We start from the raw sequence: 15,086 nt of genomic DNA, 5'->3' as shown, positions 1-15,086 counted from the left end.
TGTATGGTTCTATCTTTACAAAATCTACACAGTCCTGCACCTAAGGTAAGCTGATTTGATTTTTAGGAAGTTTTTTTTGCTTCTGTTCACATTTTTACTAGATGTGGACTCAATTTTCACTGCAATATAAACTTCTATACTTCTATGAGGTCAGGAGAACCAGGGCTAAAGGCTAAAAACTGTGAGGAACTATGTACAAAACACTTTTTCCAAGTCTTGGATCAAAGAAAAGTGAAGAATTTTCAGTTTAACATGCACTGAAGTCTGAACACACAAACTGTTGCTCATTGGTGCAGAGCAGCCCCAAGCTGAAACATGACACCAGGAAGATGGAAGGAATTTTTCAAAGAATTCTTTAGATTTAAATACAGGACAAATATCGATCATTCAGAGCTTGTTTGATGCAGTAAAGAGTGTATGTCAGTTTTTTACAGAATTGAGCTAGAGCAAACGGTTGATTTTCTGTAGATTTTCAAAAAGGACGTGTCAATAACCCCCCCCAGTCAAAGCATGTTGCTGAGGTCAGGTGTGATGCATTCAGGGACCGTCGGAAATTTGAAAATCTGACGAGAACACCACTTTTTTAGGACAAACGGTTTGTAAATGCTAGACATTTGAAAATAAGTGCGTCTTTGAACGCCTCGCGGGTTTGGGATCCAGATTAATCTGCGTTAATTTTTATAACGCGTTAATTTGCAATGTAATTAATTAATCTAATTAACGCGCCCTATTATCTATGTGATCCATAAAAAAAATTCCAAGCTTCTTTGAAAAGGAAAAGAAATGAAACATAAAACATGGAAAGAGCACGACATCTCCAAAGGGTCTTCCCAGGATCCATCCATTCCCTTTGGGGGTCATAGGGGCTGGAGCCAATCCAAGCTGTCTTCGGGCACGAGGAGTTCACCTGGACAGGTCACCAGACACCAATCCATACACACACTCATACCCTTAGGACATTCAGAGGAGCTAATCAATCTGATGAGCAGGTTTTTGGACTGTGGGAGGAAGCAAGAGCAGTGTTGCCAACTTAGCGACTTTGTTGCTATTTTTAGCAAACTCCACACAGAGAGGATCCTGTCTGGCCCAGGAATCAAACCAGGAACCTTCTGCAGGGCTTCAACTCATGTGCTGCAGCAACCAAAATATTATGTGCTATGAACTGACTTTTTTTTCCCTAGGTTGCACTGGACGACCTGACGCTGCCTGGGTGAAAGCAGATTTCTGTAGTCAGTGCATCATCTCTCTATGTCCAGTGACTGCACTCACACCCATGGAAGGATCACATTGAGACAGCTTGGGGCGGGTCTTAGCATCAGCTGATGTTCTAATAAACTCCTCATCAACAGAGTTGGGTATATAACTACAAGTAATGAACGTTACAAGTAGTTAAATTACTTTTGATAGGAACGAGTAGTGTAACGGCACTACTCCTCCTAGATTAGTAGTTAAACTAGAGTTACAAATGAAACGCCACAATCGTTACTTTTACAATGACTGCAAATAGAGCAACCCAAATATTACTATTTAAGCGGAGTTCTTTTTATTACCACCAGTAGATTGAACGGTGGCCATACGAGCAACTACTCGCTATCTCCTCCGGGTCAGGGCTGATGGAACTGTCACAGTAAAATTGGTTACCTTATATAAATCTGTGCCCCACTGACAACACTGCACTCCCTCCTACTGTAAATGCCCCATTTAAAGGATAATTTTGGTTTATACAGCTTTTACATTGTTGATAGCATGAAGTAGAACAAAATACTCACCCAGAAGGCTTTCCTGATCCAAGCAGTGCTTCGGGAGATATTTAGATCCAACATCGTGCAGCGGACGTCCGTATAATGGGATCCATCGGGGGCATAGACATCGCCTCTCCTAAAACTGCATTAATCGTCCAAAAACTTGTGTTTTACACCAATATTCCATCATGGTCCGCTCCAAGTTAGTGCTCTGTTGCAGTAGTGTCACTCCAGACAGCGCTGTTTGGCTGTAATGACCTCTGAACTCACGAAGACTTATATTTGCTCCTCAAAGAAAGGAGTACTGCGCATGCGCAGTACTTTCTGGAGAGCTGACTTTCTTTGAGGAGCAAACGTAAACAGTCTTCGTGAGTTCAGAGTTTTTGGACGATTAATGCAGTTTTAGGAGTGGCGATGTCTATGCCCCCGATGGATCCCATTATACGGACGTCCGCTGCACGATGTTGGATCTAAATATCTCCCGAAGCACTGCTTGGATCAGGAAAGCCTTCTGGGTGAGTATTTTGTTCTACTTCATTCTATAATCAATGTAAAAGCTGTATAAACCGAAATTATCCTTTAAAAGGGGCATTTACAGTAGGAGGGAGTGCAGTTGTCAGTGGGGCACAGATTTATATAAGGCAACCAATTTTACTGTGACAGTTCATATGCACATTATTTGGATTTTGTAGAGCAGGAGGAGAAGAGCGTGACCGTAAAATGCAAGTTATGCCCAGGAAATAAGAGGCTGAATACTGCGTGGAACACAACCCTGAATCTCTAGAAGCATATAAAGATGTATCAGGGGGATAAAGTAGCGTAACGAGTAGTGTAACTTAGTTAGTTAGTTAGTTCCATGGAGTAATCAAGTAGTGTAAGGCACTACTTTTTTCAATAGTAACGAGTAACGGGTAACTCTTTACTTTTTTGAGTAACGGACCCCAACTCTGCTCATCAACCAGTGTCACACAGTGACCTGTCTCTGTCGCAGTCACAAAAGGTCTCTGAAGACAAGAGCAGGGTCTGTGGATCAAAGCAGCTGCAGGAAGGGGGTGGATGTTTTCTAGTTCCAAACCAAGTGCAGAACTTGATTTGACTTAGAAAAAAATATTAGAGATTACTGATATCCCCCTACTCAAAGTAAGGAGATAATCACCAGAAATTAGAAGTCAGGAGAACAGAGGGAGAAGGGTAAAAAAAAGTGGCAGTGGAAGATCAGGAGTGCTGGCAGCCTGTCAGCTCTCCTGATTGGTTGGTTTGGGTTTATGTCTGAGACGGATTGACAAAGAGAAAAACTAAGATACTTTCTTTACCACTTTGTTTTATTTTAGTTTTGTAAAATAACTGCAGTTTAAGCTAGTTATTGTTTTCTGTAAAATCTTTTTTTTTCTTTTTTAATTCAGATAGCAAAAATGTTTTTCATTAGCTATAATAACCCTGAGTGTCTGTTCACAGTAAAATATTTAGCGACTATCACAACTGAAGGTACTGTCAATCTTCAATCTGACAATCCTTTGTCATAGGAAAGTGCCCTTTGCCATTAAGACAACTCCTCATCAGCATGTATGCTCATGCTGTACCCCCTCAAAAAAGGGTGCCACCAACTTTTCCACTAGTCGCACCACTGCAATCAGTGGAAAAGTGTAGAGCCCTGCTTGTGAGTCATGGGGAAAACTTTGGTCTTCATGACTATTGCTTGTGAATTAAGCTCAGTGAAACACTTTGAACTTTTTTCTTTTTATTTCTCCTTGTATACATATTTGTGCTTCATCCAAAGACATGTATTTCTCTGGTCTACACAATGCTGTTGAAAAATAATTCATATTGAATGAAAGTTTTGGAGAGCCATAAACAGTTAACTTTGAGACATTAAAAGCAAAGTGATGAAAAATTTGAGTGCACCTGAATTTCGTGCTGGTGCACTTTAAAGAGAAAGTCAGGTGCACCTGTCTAAATATGAGCCTTTAGCTCTGAACAAAAAAATTCATCTGATCAAAGTGTGTTAGTCAGGAAGGGAATGGAGGAATTCATTTGATGATATTAAAGAAATAACAACAACATTTCTTTCTTTTAAGCTGCTGCAGAGCCACACGGCTCATTTGTCACATAATAACCCAAAATTACAGCACATGATGCTCACATTTAGAATATCAAGCCAAAAAATTCCCCCGTATCAGGAAAATATATGATATGCATGAAATATTATACACCAGCTGGTTCACTTCAGCATCTGTTTTTAACAGCCCCTTTGGTCAAACACACACACAAACACACACACACACACACACACACACACACACACACACACACACACACACACACACACACGCGCGCGCGCGCGCGCACACACACACACACACACACACACACACACACACACACACACACACACACATGAGAGGATGACAGCAGTGGAGAGACAGGAATAGAGGATTAAGATAGGAGCTGTGTTGTGTGTTGGTCCCCTGAGGACTTGGTTCTGATGGCTTTTCTCTGTGGAGGCAGCCAACACTAGGAGCTCACAGCTTTATTGGAACTCTATCTGTGCAGCAACACACTCATACTCCATTGTATATTCAGGAAATGTCATGGGGATTGCATCAGAAAGGAATGGAACGTTTGTACGGCACATGCATTAACTCATCCAATCCAACGCCATCCCATAAAGAGCTTGTTTTATTTAAAGGCCCTAAGGTGGAGGACCAGGATACCAACTATTTGTTCAGGAGGTTCAGTTTCAGGTCCCCAGTGTGCTCTACCTTATGTGCATGTGTGTGTGGTGAGGCTCCAGACTGAAAGGGTTCACATGAACCGCCTGTACCAGCTGGAAGACCGAAGGGGACTCAGCTCCAGAGCCTAATGTTGTGCCTCACGTTGTTGGGGTTACACATTCAGTGACTGATCTTTACAGCATCCATGATGCTTCTAAGCTTTTAAACCAAAGATGACTTTGGTACATGGGAAGCACCTGAGGAGTCCCCTGAGGAGCCTGTGAACTCGGGGTTAGGGACAGGTTTTAGGTCTTGCTGTTGCCAGATGATTGTCTCATTCACAATCAAAATGACTGTCTGAGACCCAATCACACATTTTTGGTCCTTGTAGAGGATATCTCTTTCAAAGCTTTATTTGAAAGACAAAACGTAAAGGACATCCTGGACTTTCCTCTGATATCTAATATGTAGGAATTTATCCAATGGAACAAAAGATTTGTCTTACAAAAATGGCCATCCAACTGACCCCTGAGGTATATAAGTGTGGGAAAAGAAAATTTTCAGATCTATGCAAATGTTGTGCTTTTAAAGATAAATGTTGAATATTTCTTAAAAACCTGAGTTTAATCTATACTTTTGCAATTTTTGGTGTCGAACTCTTAAAAAAAACTTACTTTAAACAAAACTCTATTGTTTCAATACTTCAGGTGACAGAGGATTGACCTACTGACAAACTGACCTTCAAAAACCCATCAATACACACAGACGCCAACACAAACAGACATGCCTAGATTCAAACACAACTGCATAAATAAATACGTACACATACACCAGGACTCAGGCTACATGCATACAGTGGAGAAAATAAGTATTTGTATTATATTTGTATTCATAAGTATTTGACCCCCCGCTGATTTTGAAAGTTTTCATACTAAGAAAAAAATGAAGACTCTCTGATTTTTATAGCAGCTTTATTTTAACCGTGTTAGAAAGAATATCAAGGAAAAAATCAAGGAAATTACATGAAATGAAACATTAAAATTAATTTGCATTTCGTTGAGGGAAATAAGTATTTGACCCCCTAGCGAAACATGACTTAACACTTGGTGGCAAAACCCTTGTTGGCAAGCACCGCAGTCAGACGTTTCTGGAGTAATTTTAGCCCACTCCTCTCTGCAGATCATCTCCAAATCCTGGAGGTTTTGAGGCTGGTGTTTGGAAACTCAAAGCTTCAGCTCTCTCCATAGATTTTCTATGGGATTAAGGTCAGGAGACTAGCTAGGCCATTCCATGACCTTGATGTGCTTCTTATGGAGCCACTCCTTTGTTTCCTTGGCTGTATGTTTTGGGTCGTTGTCGTGCTGGAGGTTGTCACTCAAGATTTTGCGGTACATGGCCCCGTTCATCTTCCCGTCAATGCGGTGAAGTCGACCCGTCCCCTTAGAAGAGAAACACCCCCAAAACATAATGCTTCCACCGCCATGCTTGACAGTGGGGATGGTGTTCTTTGGGTCATATTCAGCATTTCTCTTCCTCCAAACACGTCGAGTTGAGCTGAGGCCAAAGAGCTCTATTTTGGTCTCATCTGACCACAGCACCTTCTCCCAGCCTCTCTCGGAGTCATTAATATGTTCATTGCCAAACTTGAGGCAGGCCTGGATGTGAGCCTTCAGAGGGACCTTGCGCGCACTGCAGGATTTTAAACCACTGCTGCTCAGTGTATTACCAATGGTTTTCTTGGTGACTGTGGTCCCAGCTGCCTTGAGATCATTAACCAGCTCATGCCGTGTAGTTCCAGGCTGATCTCTAACCTTTCTCATGATCAGTGAGACCCCACGAGGTGATATCTTGCATGGGGCCTAGGTCGATTGACAGTCATGTTGTACTTCTTCCACTTCCTAATAATAGCACCAACAGTTGTCACCCTCTCATTCAGCTTCTTACTGATGGTTTTGTAGCCCATGCCAGCCTTGTGTAGGTCAACAATTCTGTCCCTGACATCTTTAGACAGCTCTTTGGTCTTGCCCATGGTGGAGACGTTAGAGTGTCTCTGAGTCTGTGGGCAGGCGGCTTTTTGTACAGGTGACAATGTGGGACAGGTGTCTCTCATGAAGGTAATGACTTCACTGAGATTAGCAGTATGTCAATGGTCTGTGAGAGCCAACATTGCTCCTGGTTGGTAGGAGATCAAACACTAATTTGCCTCAGTGAAATGCAAATTATTTTTTATTTTCATTTCATGTAATTTTCTCCATTTTTTCCTTGATATTCTTTCTAACACGGTTAAAATAAAGCTGCTATTAAAATCAGAGACTCTTCATTTATTTCTTAGTATGAAAACTTTCAAAATCAGCGGGGGGTCAAATACTTATTTCCTACACTGTACATACATGCATACATACAGAGCTCTGTCAAAGTTTAGTTTTTAATTCCCAGTAACCTTTTCTTCAAGATTTGATTATGTTCACACACCTGGGGAGTAAACAAGCTACACCTGTAGAAAGCTAACTTTTCAATCATAAATAATTTATGTTTTGTTGTATCACAAAAAAACTCCAGGAGACAAAAGACCAGTTTTTTAGTACAAGGAAGTCTAGCTGACGCCTAGAAAGGACATAAAAAAAAAAAAAAGTTAAAACAAAGGAAAAAAATGCAGCATGCCGCTTTCAACAAAGACAATAATGTAGTACTGGAAAATCAGAAATTGCAACACTAGAGATGGTTGTGGGTTAAAATTCCAGCAGATCAGCAGTTCTTTGGAGACTCAGACCATGCCATGTTTAAAGTCTCTTAAATCATTGTTTTTTTCTCCTTTCTGATGCTCGGTGCCGATGCTCAGAGTCAATGCACTGAGTTGACGCATTGAGTTGCCCCAAGGTGATTGGCTGATCAGATACACGGCCTGGGTATTCCTCCTCACCTGAAGATGTGCAGTGTTGCTGTTTGATTTGCCTGTGTGGGTTTCCAGCTGCTGGGGAAAGAGTCTATCGATGTGCCTTTGGGCCCTGCACATCAGATGCAGTGTGTTTTGGTTGAGGCTTAAGAAGATCTCTATGTGTTGATCACTGTATGTAACCATGTTATTTTCAACAAGCGAAGCACAAGCAAAGACAGGATGAAGTTTTATATTGTGACTGTGTCTGTGTGTGTGTGGGGGGGTGATTGAAATGTTTGGCATGTTGCACAGAGAGGTACAGTTGTTTTACATTGAAGGAACAAACAGTTGGTTAAATAATGTTTACTGTAGCTGCTTTGTTTATATGTAACTTCATTCTTCTTGAGCACCCAAATAAGTTTAGCAGGTGGAAAAACAGGACTTTATTTTATTTTATTTTTTTTACTTTTGTTGTTGTTGTTGTTGTTGTTCGCGAATCCTGAGGAAGGAACACTTCAGGTTCCAAGTACTTTAATCGGCTGCATCCAGTGCTGGAGGTGGTATTTTGGTTTCCGTTGATGTTTTGAGCTCAGCAAGCAATCAAAGACATCTGTTTCAGGCTTGAGTTAGTTGTTTGAGTAGGCAGTCATGGTTTGGGGTGGCTAAAACTTTCCTGTTTGCTTTTGGGGGTTTCAAGCCCTGTTTCCACAAGCAGTTCAGTTCGGTTTATCTCATCCCAGCATTTCCACCAACTGATCCCATGACATGATTGCCGAATAACAGAGACAAGCCATCCCACTTTTGGCACCCTTTTGTAGGGTTGCAAGATGAACCGATCCAATCTTGGAAGGTGGAGCTACAACACTGCAGACCAATGATTGGTCAAATAAATTGTCACTTACCATGCAACAGTGGCTGTATTTCTCCTAGCGGCACACAGTCTTCTCAAAGCTTGATTGCACTTTGTATAAAGATCTACATGCCAATCACAGAGAGGGCAAAATGCTGCATGTCTGCCATCTGTGTTCTTTGTTTACTGTGTGGCGTTTTTCGTCTTCATTGGATTTATCTGCCGGGTACACTGTGTCGTGCTGCTATTGTGTCACGCTATTGTTTAACAGATGCAACTTTCGGCATCCAGCTTACACAAGCCTACCCCGAGGGGGCACAGTTTGCTGTGGAAATGCAAACAGGATCAGGCTAAACTGGAAATATGGCTTAAGTTGCTGGGTAAGAACGCCTGTGATATTTGGTCCACGTTGATGTGCGCAGGTTTCAGTAAGTGAATTCGATAATCTTTGATTTGATCCACCATAGATAATCATGTCTGATATTTCTGACATATTTCAGTTGTGCTTAATAAATACTTTTGAGTCATCTTTACTTGGGTTCTCCACCTCTTGTGTTTCTACCAATTCATGACAGACCAGCTTTGGTCCATCATTCTTGCAGCTGAAATACACCAGAAGCGCTTGCAGTTCATCTCTGTTCTATCACAGCAAACCAATTGAATAGGTTTCCATTCAAGTAAATTAATCAACTGACACTGGATCTGTTCTGTTGTAGTCGGTCTGTGTGGTCACGTTGCAGGTAATACACAGCCATCCCCTTTCTGATGGACTTTGATGCATAAATTCAGTGTAGGGAAGGTTGAGTGGGACAGGAAGTTGTGACTGGAAACTACCAAAATTACATAATGAGTGAAGCCAGACCAGGAGTCAACGGGTCTGAGGTTTTACAGCCCAACATGAATGAAGAGAGACTGATCCATGGAGAGGGAAGAGCAGGAAATCCTCGGTCTGTGTCTCCAGCTGTCTGTCAGTCATGAAGCTTGATGGACTGAACACAGCCAGTGAGAGTTGACAAACACAGTCAACATGCAACAGGATCTATATCTAGTGTATTCAAGGCGTTAATGCCACGCTGCAAACAGCTGGGGCTGACACGTGTCAGAAAGCAAGGCCTTCTCTCTTTGAAAACGAAACCTTCCTGTCTTTATGATTTTACAGAGCGTCAGAGGAAATGGATGCATTCAGCGGCCCCGTTTATGATTTCTAAATTAATAGGAAGATGAGGGTTTTTCACTGATCTGCTTGATTCTGCGCTCTAAAGGAAGGCTGCTCCAAGAGTTTTCCATCTTGTCGATCAGCTGTACACACTCAGTGCTAATAAGAGTCTGAGCAAAAAAAAAAATAAATGTTCGCATGTGCTAGCAATGTTTTGAGTAAAATATGGTAAAAGCTTGAAACAAGGACCAAACATACCAGAAACAGGCCGTGTGGGGGTACAGTGGTTAGTGCTGTTTCCTCACAGCCAGGACAGGGCTCCACACTAACTTTTTTTCACAGGTTGCACTGGTGCACCCAACTATTTATCTTTTCTAGGTGCACAAACACAAAGTTTAGGTGCACCAAAATTGTTCATTCCGTTGCCTTTGACACCTTAAAATAAACTTTAATGATTCTCCACAACTTCCATACAATGTGAATGATTTATAAAGACGAATAAGATGTAGAGAAATACTTGTCTGTATAGCCTTCCTATACACTCAGACATACTCTGTCATTACGCTCACTGAAATGCATCATAGAAAGTTCATTTTTGTTCAGTTTAATGAGGTTTTTCTGAGATTTGAAATTTAAAAAATGGTCAAACACTGTTCATGGGGATCATCTTACTCCAACACAAAGTATCCTGAGAGGCTGGGTGACAGGGTGAATTTTCAACACTTTCCTCAGGGACATCTGAACAGAGGAATGTGTCTTCTTTGGATAAAGTTGCTCAGTAGACCACAACATCAGCTCTCAGTGAATCAAATGAAGAAGGATGTCTCCATCTGCTGTAAGGTCAGCTGACATCCTATCTGTGGCAGCAGATTGGGACTTTGCCATAAAGAAAAATAAAGTTATCTTTAACACTAGAACCACCACTGCAGTCTGATGGACGCTTTGGGATTTTCTCTAGCGTTAGCTAAAGTTAGCCTAATGTTAGCTCCTAGCTGTGTTGTTCATCATGTCTCTTTGTTGGGAGTTCATTGGTCTGTTTTCTTCTAGTTTTTGTTCTTTGGTGATCGTGCATCATTGTTAGATGTTGTCCAAAGGGCTCTAGTTGAGCTAACATTAGCTTCTGGAGCTAAATCCTGTAGCTCCAAACTATCAGGGACACGCTCAACAATAAAATGATTATCATCTCCCTCCAATGTGGACTTAAGAGCATTTTGGGGACTGAAAGATGATCTGTGATCTTTCTGTCCCTAAAAATCATCAACAGCATCCTGGGAAATGTCTCCTACTGTGACACCTGCCATAGTGCCTGTCACTGAATGCTCTTTGTTCTTTTGAGTGAGTGGAGGGGGCAGGGCTTATCCTTAAGTCAATTATCTATAAAGAAGAAAATGTTAATATGATGTCTTGTAATATATGTTCAAATTAGGGTTGCATGATATACCGATACTGAGAAAGTATCGACACTCCCTGTCTTCAAAAAGTAAACAATACCACATGTTTTAAGTATCGATACCCCAAGGCAATTTTTCATCTGAATCAGAGACATTTTGACTCAGGCAACTTGTGAGCCTGCAGCCACCGAGCTGGGTCCTCTCTCCTCTTTGAGGAGTGGGAGGAGGCTTGCTCTCTTTCCAAAGTGTGTGTGTTGTGAAGTTTGACAGCGAGCCTGTATTAGCTTCGCGTGTCAATGCTTGGTCGTTTTCAGTCCTACAAAGTTGTTAACGTGCATCTTAATTATCCGATCTCATGCTCACTAGCTCACAGTTTGATTTTTTAAGCCGCATGTAAAAGTACAGAGAGAGTTACAGACACGGCTCCAAGTTTCAGCGCTCCTGTGAACTGACTGCAGCTTGTCTAAAAAGCTGGTGTATGGAGCGAAATCTGGCATTACTCTGTTTGCGAAGCCGACAGTCAGGGCGGCTTCATAAGCGAATAGTCCTATCAAAGCCCGTCTACAAAGCTTATTACCGACACACACACGGAGGAAACACTGCAATCATGAAGAAGCACCTCACCATTACCCATCCTCACCTCCTTAAAGAGCAAGAGTGACAGATTCAAATGACGTGCCCAAACTCAAAAGTCAAACGACTGTCAGTTACTGTGTGACAAGAAAACTAGCTCACCACGACTTGTGGTTGTTACAACAAATAATCAGCATTATATGAGCTGCGAGGAGCTGGCTCAGCCCTGAGTCACAGAGCTGTGTGATGTTGACACGGTGCAATAAGTGACAAGTAGTTTTCTAACTTAACGATGATAGAAACCTAGAGCAGACACTGAAGTGTTGCATCTGTGAAAGAGCTGAAATAACACGGGTACTTTTTTTTTTTTTTAAAGAGTATTCATGTTAAAAGGATGCTTTTTAGTGTCTCAACACACTCAGTTTAAACTACAATGTGCAGAGCATGAAAACAATAGGTGGCTGTTAAAGTCTGGCAGGGTTATTTTACCTGCTCATTACTGTACAACAATTACTATTTTCTGGTTTCCTATTTAGTTGAATTATCCTTGAGAATAGTAAATGAGCTAAGGTTCCCTCTAGGAACTGATTCTGCATGTAATCTATAAAACTTTGCGTGTGTCTGTATGTGTGTGTGTGTGTGTGTGTGTGTGTGTGTGTGGGGGGGGGGGGGGGGGGGGGTTCTGAAATATTAACACGATTTACAAATCCCCACAGACACACAAACAGATGTCAGAAAACTCACTTGAGGTAGCCTTCTCTTCAAGTTGTTTGTTTTATTCGTTTTCTGATGCTTTAAGTTTGCCATGGTATTGATTAAGTATTGATATCGAAATTTTTTCAGGCAGGTATCGTATCAAATCATAATTTTGGTATCGTGACAACACTAGTTCAAATCACACTTTTTTGTTTATTTAGGGCTTTAGTTGTCCTGTTCCGTTTCGTTTTGTAACTGTCTCTACTCCAGTTTAAGAGAACTTCACTTCCTGTTCTAATGTGTTTACCACTCTTGTGATTGTTGTCCCTGCCCTCATTGTTTCCACCTGTAGCCCATTACCTCATGTATAGATAGTCTGTGTCTCCCTTTGTCCACTGTCTGTTAAGCAAACCCATGTATTCAAAGTTAGTTTATTCCTGGATCCCTGTGAAATTTTGTTCAACACTATAATTCTCTAGCACTTGCTGAGGTTTTTTTGTTTGCACTTGCTGAGGTTTTTTGTTTGCACTTGCTGAGGTTTTTTTGTTTGCACTTGCTAAGGTTTTTTTGTTTGTATCCTGTTGACCAGAGTTTTTCTTTTCTTTTTAGTTCTTTAATTTCAATAAAAACAATCTTTTTTGCTTCTACAATTCGTTGCTCATCCTTGAAGAGGTTCCGGTCAAATATCTTTACAATCATAGTTACTCACAGTTGTTAGGAGGAGGAGGAGGCCAAGGAGCAGATCATCAACTTTCAGAGGACTAAAACAGACATTCCAGGCCTACACATCAACAGGGAATGTGTGGAGAGGGCAGGGGACTTCCGCTTTCTGGGAGTCCACTCAGAGAAGGACCTGACCTGGACTGTGAACACCTCAGAGCTACTGAAGAAGGCCCAGCAGAGACTGCACTTCCTGAGGGTGCTCAGGAAGAACAACATCCCCCAGAGACTGCTTGTGTCTTTCTACAGGTGCATTATCGAGAGCATCCTGGTGTACTGTGTGTGAGGTACACCAGCTGCACAGCGGCTCAGAGGACGTCACTGCAAAGGATCATCAACATGGCCAAAAACATCACCGACTGCCCTCTCCTCACACTGGAAGAACTGCACCATTCCCTCTGCCTCCGAAAGGTGGGAAAAATAACCCAAGACCCCTCTCACCCCAGACACCATATCATATAATTTCATAACAATTACCTCATGTCATGAATGTACCTGAACATGGTAGCCATTTTGCACTTTTAACTGTTTTGCACAGACTGAAGGGCTCTTGCAATTCCGTTCGACTGGTTGCAATGACAAATAAAGTTCTATTCTATTCTATTCTAGAGTAGAGAGGGACGCTAAAGAGAGTAAATGGCAAATACCCTGGGCACCCCTAGCTATGCTACTGCCCTCATTGTTCCACCCCAGTCTGAAAGTCTAGACACGCCCCTGCACAGAGGCACAGAACTGTGTTATGAAAGCTAACAGGCTTTCAGGTTTGTTAACCAAACACTTGAGGAAAACTCATCTGATTTTTAAAGAATGAGAGGAAAGATAGAAAACTACAACTTCTGTCCCAAACAGAGCAGAATGGTGACCCTAATGTGCCCAAGTGAATTCACAGCTGGAGCACAGCACTGATCATCATGACAGTCTCCACAAACTGATCAAGGTAAAGTTTAAGTAAATATAAACGACATGGTGACAGGGAGCACTGCTGCTGGTGCTGACTTTAGTACTGGATACAAACCTGGAAATAATCAAAGTTTTCTCTGCCACTCATGGTATATTTATGGTCTTGGGTGAATAGTCACAGTAAGTATGGAATTCATTTATTCCAGTTACTGTATCTTATACGTGTGTCCATCATCGTTCTTAGAGCAGTGAACAGGAGCACAGCCAATGAAAGTGTTCCTTTGGAGCCCTGCTGCACACGGGAAAAGCTGGCCTCAGTTATAAAGTAGAGAGTGTCACTGAGCTCTGAGTGTTGCCAAATTTAAAAATATACATGTTAATTTCTACATGGTGTTTCATCATGTCCAAACGCATGTCATGACTTCTGACACAGACAGCCAATCAGCTTTGCCCATGTGATGCACTTAAGCAGCCTTTAGACTACCCAGCTCTTCGTGAGCATCAATCACCCTGACCATCAGAGAGCAGAGATTGATTCTTCCACAGTTTCTCCCACTTTGACTCCAATCAACAAACAATCACTCACAGCAAAGGCTGAGCGATGCTCTATTGGTTGACTTCATTCCACTGACTTCCTCAAACACCTTCTGCTGGTAATGATGGTGTCATGTCTGTCTAGCTAAAAAGCATCCAGCGTCTCCCTGGCTCTGTTCATTATTTCCTCATCCAGGAGGAGAGCATCAAGCTTGGTGCCGAATGTGGGCTTCCATTGTGCACTGCATTATTTGATGTAATTTTCCTCAGGGCGCACCTGGAAGTGTGCCCAAACCCCAGTTAGTTTAACTTAACCATGCTGGTAATGAAAACATGGGTCAAAGCGTTGCTTATTATCAAACATCAATGATGAGGCGGTGCCACACACAGCAAAATGGAGCTGACTGACTTCAGGAGGAGGACAGAGAGGAGCAGAAAGTGTTTATAGCCTCATCCTTAAGACTGTGAAACAGGCTTTGAAGACACACACGCACTAGGGTTGTCACGATACTAAAATTTTCAACTCGATACGGATACTCAGGAAAATATTCAATACTCGATACTATTTTCGATACCACAAGGTTAAAAAAAAAAGAACCCAATATTTAAAAGAAACATTTTTGTTAACAAAAAAATGCAAATATGACCTCTGTTGCAACATGTAACAATTAACAGTACCACACACACAACACACAGTTGTGTAAAAAGAAAGTTTCAGGCCTGAGCACACACTGAAGACATTTTTCCCAAATTTTTGCCTGATTTATGCACTGTCCACTAAAAACAGCCCTGAGACCCACTTATGGGCCTCCAGCCACAGGTTGAGAACCACTGCACTAGTAAATTGTATTTGAAGCTTGTTCCTTAAAAGATTGCTCACATCATGAAGAATATGTGACCCAGGGAACCTCAGGATGAATTTATCATTTAGAAAACAG

The sequence above is a fragment of the Halichoeres trimaculatus genome, unplaced genomic scaffold (genome assembly GCF_033239565.1).
Source record: "Halichoeres trimaculatus isolate MK-OKI-2021-1 unplaced genomic scaffold, fHalTri1.1 fHalTri1_scaffold_4, whole genome shotgun sequence".
NCBI lineage: Eukaryota > Metazoa > Chordata > Actinopteri > Labriformes > Labridae > Halichoeres > Halichoeres trimaculatus.
This window is presented reverse-complemented; position numbering follows the sequence as displayed.